The sequence below is a fragment of the Rutidosis leptorrhynchoides genome, chromosome 11 (genome assembly GCF_046630445.1).
Source record: "Rutidosis leptorrhynchoides isolate AG116_Rl617_1_P2 chromosome 11, CSIRO_AGI_Rlap_v1, whole genome shotgun sequence".
Classification (NCBI taxonomy): domain Eukaryota; kingdom Viridiplantae; phylum Streptophyta; class Magnoliopsida; order Asterales; family Asteraceae; genus Rutidosis; species Rutidosis leptorrhynchoides.
In genome coordinates, this window is record NC_092343.1 from 390,145,743 (window position 1) to 390,152,247 (window position 6,505).

Consider the following 6,505-nt stretch of genomic DNA (forward strand, 5'->3'; position numbering starts at 1 on the left):
GTTAGTTGTAAAACCCATTTTGTTGATGAAGAGGGTTTATGGAAACTTGCTATTTTGATATTTGGCGGATTTTGGGTTGGTTAATGATTTAACCATGTTTAAGACTTTTAAATGCTGTATAATCACTAGTGTTAGTGATTATTGGTGTTTTGGAAACCATTAGGGTTCTTATGGTTGACTAATTTTGACTAGAGTCAAAATTAGGGTTTGTTGATGATTATGACTCAATTGCCGATTTAATAAGGTTTATAAACTTAAAATGGATTAAGTTGAAGCATAGAATCGAGTTAAATATGTTTTGGTGTCAAAACTTGCTAATGGCGTGATATTGACTTCCTATGGGCCAAATTAGGGTTTAAGTGTCATTTTGGGCAAGATAGGTGTTTAACACCTATGATTGGGTTTGATTAGCATATTAGGACCATTCTCACTTGTGTTAGTGATTATTGGTTAGTTTGGGCGCGGTTTGTGCTTGGAAGTGCAAATGGGTCGAAATTGCACTTATTAGTGTTTTGGGCATAAGCTAGAGTGTTTAGCTTATTTGTTTGTGAATTACTTAGGTAATTTGCATTTGGATGATTAGGAGCTCAAGCGGGATTGCTTTTCAAGTAATCAAGGTGAGTGGAATATTTATACGCTTATGTATATAATTTGGTTGCTTGTGTGCGATGTGGTAAGTGACATCCGTTAGGATTCACTTTTCGTGGACCACGATTGAGATGGGAAAATATAGTGAGTGATATCCGTGTGGATAGCTCTTCGTTGGCTATATTAGTTTTGTGTTTGTGGCGAGTGATAAACGTATGACCTATCGCTCTCTATCGGCCACGCGTGTATATATGGTGTTTGGATTGTGGTGAGTTATATCCGAAAGGAATGACTCTTTGTCAACCAAGATTGTAGGTGAGCATGTGACGAGTGATTAACGTTTGACCTATCACTCTTCGTCGATCACATGTGTGTGTTTGGGCATGTAGCGAGTGATTAACGTTTGACCTATCACTCTTCGTCGGCTACATGTGTATGTTTAGATATGTGGTGAGTGATTAATGTTTGACCTATCGCTCTTCGTCGGCCACATATGTGTGTTGGGGTAAGTGGTGAGTGGTATCCGTTTGGGGATCCGCTCTTCGTTGGCCACTTATCGTGGGATGGAAGCGGTTTCGCTTTTCGTCGGCCATCCTTGTGATTGAGGTAAGTGTTAACGTTTCGGTTGCACTTTTTGTCGGCCTCATGGTGCGTAGTGGTGAGTAGTTAACGATTTTGACCTACTACTCTTCGTCGGCCACGTACGCGTGCAATGGGTGGTGAGTAGTTAACGATTTTGACCTACTACTCTTCGTCGGCCACCATCGAGTCGAATGTCGACATTGGGTATATTGGGATGTGTAATTTTATTAGTGTTGTATGTAATTGTATTTGGCGTATATTACTGTTGAGATCTCTATGCTAATGATGTTGACTTGTTGTACGTACGATTATTCGTTTATTCGATATTGCAGTTTGCTAATGTTATTGTGTTGTTGTGTAGGTGTATACAAGTAATTGGATTATGTATGTATGCGTATAAGTATTGCATTCACTAAGCATTAGCTTACCCTCTCGTTGTTTACATTTTTGGGTTCGGAGGCGGACGTGGCAAGGGTATGCTCGGGATTTAGATGATTTCCCTTTTTGGTTGCTTGCTTGGATTACTTGTGGATTCAGCCTAGGATTTGGGTAGTTTATCCCCAAACATCATGCTCGTAGTTTGTTTGGAAATTAAACTAATGTGGTCGAAACTCAAAATTTTGTATGAAACTCGTAAAACGACCGATGTGGGCCCCACTTTGTAAAACTTATTTTATGTTTGAATCGTGTTAGTTTTACATATTTGAAGATGTGGGTAAAAGCTTCTCGTCTAAATATGTCGGGAAGTGGCCAATCTTTTTCACGTTTAAAGACTTTTTGGACAGACCAGTTTGGCACGCCGCGCCATTTGCTGAACAAACAAATTTTTTTTTATTTTTCATATTTCGATTGCATAAGGGTTGGGTTGTTCCAAGTGGTATCAGAGCATGGTCTAAGGGATTTAGGCGACTTGAGATAGGTGCCTAGACTTAGACTTTATTTTGTGTACGCTTTATGCGGGACTTATAGGACTTTGGGTCTAATAGGGAATTGTTATTGCTTTGATTTATATGAACTAACATTGTGCTAATTGATTTGTGTTGTGTTTAGCAATCATCAAGCGAGATGGACGTTGTACTAGCGAGTTAATGCGACGTGTTCGCGTAACAATGATTAGCTACCATTGTTACGGGTTCAAATCGTGTCAAACGAGCGACGTACGACGATTGTTGAGCAAGATGGGGTAGTGTGGTGTATATGTATATACCTATGTGTTATGTCCTTTCGTTTCGTTGCTTAATTACTTCGTTTTATAGAATGAAGATGAGAAATGGACACGACACCAATGATGGAAGTACGAGTGAGGACGTTGAGTTCACGGTTAAAGTTGAGGCCATCTTTAAACGTCAAAAAGCGGAGTTTCTCGAAGATGTTAAGAAGATGTTCCTAGATACGATTGACGAGCAACTAGTCAATGTGGTAAAGGAGCAAGTTAAGGCCGTTCTTCAAGAGGATAATGTGAGGAGACGGGACTTTTTCTTTAAGAATTTCAAGGATTCTCAACCTCCCACCTTTGAAGGTAAACGGGACCTACTTAAGAGTGCCCGTTGGATCTCCGATATGGAGGGGGCTTTTCGTACGTGTGAATGCCCTCTCGATAAAAAGACGAGATATGGTTGTAGCATGTTAAGAGGTGATGCTAAATTGTGGTGGGACGCAAAGATCCGACTTTATGGCGAGGAACAATGCATGGAGTTCACCTGGGATGAATTCAAGAAAGAGTTTTTCGACGAATACTGAACTTCGGCCGATCTTACAAGGCTTAAGGACTAGTTACGTTCCTTGAGGCAAGGGTCAATGGATTTGAACACTCTCAAATCCGTGTTTTTGTCAAAGACCCAATTTTGCCCGGAGTATGTCAGTAATGATAAAATGTTGAAGGAAGACTTCTATCGAATCTTGAATGATGGTTATCAAGAGAAGATTAGCGTAAACGTGGTGAAAACTTTTGACGAGTTGTTTGACATGGCGAAGGGTTTTGAGGCGCTTGTCCTTAGGAAAAGTGTTCCCGATGTTAGTAAGCGGAAGTCCGAGACTACGAAGCATTCGAACAAGAAAAGTAAGAGCACTTCCGAGGGTGGCGGAAGTGTGAAGAAGAGTGGCACCGGTGGTTTTGTGCCCACGTGTTATAATTGCGGGGAACGGGGTCATTTGTCGCGTGAATGTACGAATGCGAAGTCTAACAAGGTTACTTGTTTTAATTGTCGAAAGGAGGGACACCGAAAGTCGGCGTGCCTGGATCTAGTTGGTGATGCATGAGAACCTGACGACGGTGTTCAGGTACTTTTCGACTAACTTATTGAAACGTACTTATGGTGTTGTTTAATGCATTTTGTGTTAGTGCGTAGTGTAATGAGGGGTAGCGTTCCTTGTGGAATTACCCTATGTTGATGGTCTGGTTGTAGGGCGAAGGGTGTAAGACTTGGTGCAACCAAGCATTCCTTGATATTTGGGAAATGTTTATACCAAGCCATATGGGTGGGTTTTGGTGTTCGGATGTTAGAGCGTGCTCGCTTTCGTGTTGAAGTGGATGAACCGTGTGGTTCATCGAGTGGGTGAAACCCTTGAGATCAAGTGTTTTGAGTCTCGATGTATGATTTGTGAAGGAGTCTACATGGCGCGATGTTAGGTGCCTCTCATACCTACAAGCGTAGTGTTCAACTCTGATGGTAATGCGGTTACAATGTACTTAGGGTACCGGAGAAACCCTTAGGTACATGAGTGACCAAGTGGAATTTGACAAGCCATAACAATTGGATGATTGCGAGAGTAAAGTTGTGTAACTTGTGGTAAACTCTTTGTTCGAAGTGTTTAAGGATTGATTGAAATCCTTCTTGTGCTCAAGATTAGAGCAAGATATGGTGATGGGTCGTGTGAACCCAATTGTTGGTAAAGTCTACCTTTGGTAGCATTGTACGAGTTGTGGATATGGAACGTAGTTCCAAGTAGGGGAGTTATACTCCCGCACGAGGGGACCTTAGGGTGAGAATTCGGATAATACTTATGGTAGATCCGAAACTTGTATTGGGACCTAGTTTTGGTCGATTTACGGTATAGTACAATTTCGGTTAAAATTGTACTTATGATTTTGGACTTAAAATTATCACCGAGGTGGTAAAGTGGGAAATCTCGTTGAGAGATAATGGACGTGTTTGACGAGCAAGGAAATCCCTCGGTTAAGGGATGTGCGTGTTGAATTCTCTTCTAGAGAATTATTGTTTTGCGCCTATGAGCGATATAGGTGGTTCTTGCTCGATTGTGATGGCGATATTCGCGCGTGCGGATATTTCGTGTGCGGAAATTCCTGGATGTGTGGAATGATTCTAAGTATGCGCATATACTTAATTTGTTTTTATGTATTGTGGTAAGTGCTATCCAATTGTGAGGATTCACTTTTCGTTGGCCACGGTTGAGGTGTGATAAGTAGTAAGTACTATCCGCGGTGATACACTTTTCGTCGGCTACTTGTTGTTGTGCGGAGTGCATTTTTCCGTTATGAATCGCTCTTGTTTGGCCATATGCGAGGAGAGGTAAGTGTGATCCGTAAGGATGCGCTTTTTGTCGGCCTCTTGTTGCGTAGTGGTAAGTGGTTAACGTTTGATCTACCGCTTTTCGTCGACCACGTACGCTTGAGAATATGGGGCAAGTGGTATCCAATCGTGAGGATTCACTTTTCGTCGGCTCCATTGTATTGTTTGTTGGATATGTTATCGATGTGTTGTTACTTTAGCGATGCACATGAAAAGGGTACGCTAAAGGGATTGCTAACTTGGTACGAGATCTGGAATGTTAACTTGTTTATGTCATGCGGTCGAGGCATGACTTCGTTCAAGTTTAGGAATGAAGCGAGACTTAGTGCTCGGTTTGGTAGATTTGGTAAATCAAGGATGATGATTTAAATCGGAAAGGTAACTTTGTGTAAAGTCGCCTGAGGGAATTGTGTGAATCTTCAGATTTGTGGAAATTTTTGAGGACATCGAATTTGGACAGATGTCGGAGGACCATGAATTGTGGGTCCTGTTTTTTTGAATGGCAAGGATCACGAGGGGGTGATCGATTTTAAGTGGGGGAGAGTTGTAAGACCCAAATATTTATTGTACATAATGTATTTATGGTGTACGATGCGTGTATGAAGGGTACGTGTTGCTTGCTCGAACGCCGAAGGAAACTAGACGTTGTCTGAAGTGACAAGGTGTGTACGTATCTTTTCAACCCAAAATAAAGTTTGTGTTGATATTTCAAAGCCTTACCATTGGAAAGGAAATCTTATTACGTTTCCAACGATATTTGATTCATCTTAAATGGAGTTACGGTAGAAAAGTTATGGCCAAAACAAGTTGCTGACACCTGTTTTGGGCTCGACCACAAATTCCAGTTGTTTGGAGCGGCGCTCCACCTTTTGGCGCGGCGCGCCGATTGCCCCTAGAGCATTTTTCAGCCTTTTTAAAAGGTTCAAATGAGGGCTACTTTGGTCTTTTCATTTAGGGTCGGTTTAGGGTCACCAAAACTGATCTAGAACTCCATTGGAGCTCATTTCTCACCCACACAAACACTCTCATCCATATCTAGAGAGAGAGGAAGAGTTCTAGAGTGAGAAAGCTTAAATTGGAGAAGAAGGATTTGGATTCTCACCAAAGCTCGGGTTTTAAAGTTGTTCATCTCGCTCCTAGCTATGTTTTGGTAGTATTGGTAAGTTCTAACTCCGAATTTCATTTGTTAGATTTGATATTCAAGTTAGGGTTTGAGATTGTTAGTTGTAAAACCCATTTTGTTGATGAAGAGGGTTTATGGAAACTTGCTATTTTGATATTTGGCGGATTTTGGGTTGGTTAATGATTTAACCATGTTTAAGACTTTTAAATGCTGTATAATCACTAGTGTTAGTGATTATTGGTGTTTTGGAAACCATTAGGGTTCTTATGGTTGACTAATTTTGACTAGAGTCAAAATTAGGGTTTGTTGATGATTATGACTCAATTGCCGATTTAATAAGGTTTATAAACTTAAAATGGATTAAGTTGAAGCATAGAATCGAGTTAAATATGTTTTGGTGTCAAAACTTGCTAATGGCGTGATATTGACTTCCTATGGGTCAAATTAGGGTTTAAGTGTCATTTTGGGCAAGATAGGTGTTTAACACCTATGATTGGGTTTGATTAGCATATTAGGACCATTCTCACTTGTGTTAGTGATTATTGGTTAGTTTGGGCGCGGTTTGTGCTTGGAAGTGCAAATGGGTCGAAATTGCACTTATTAGTGTTTTGGGCATAAGCTAGAGTGTTTAGCTTATTTGTTTGTGAATTACTTAGGTAATTTGCATTTGGATGATTAGGAG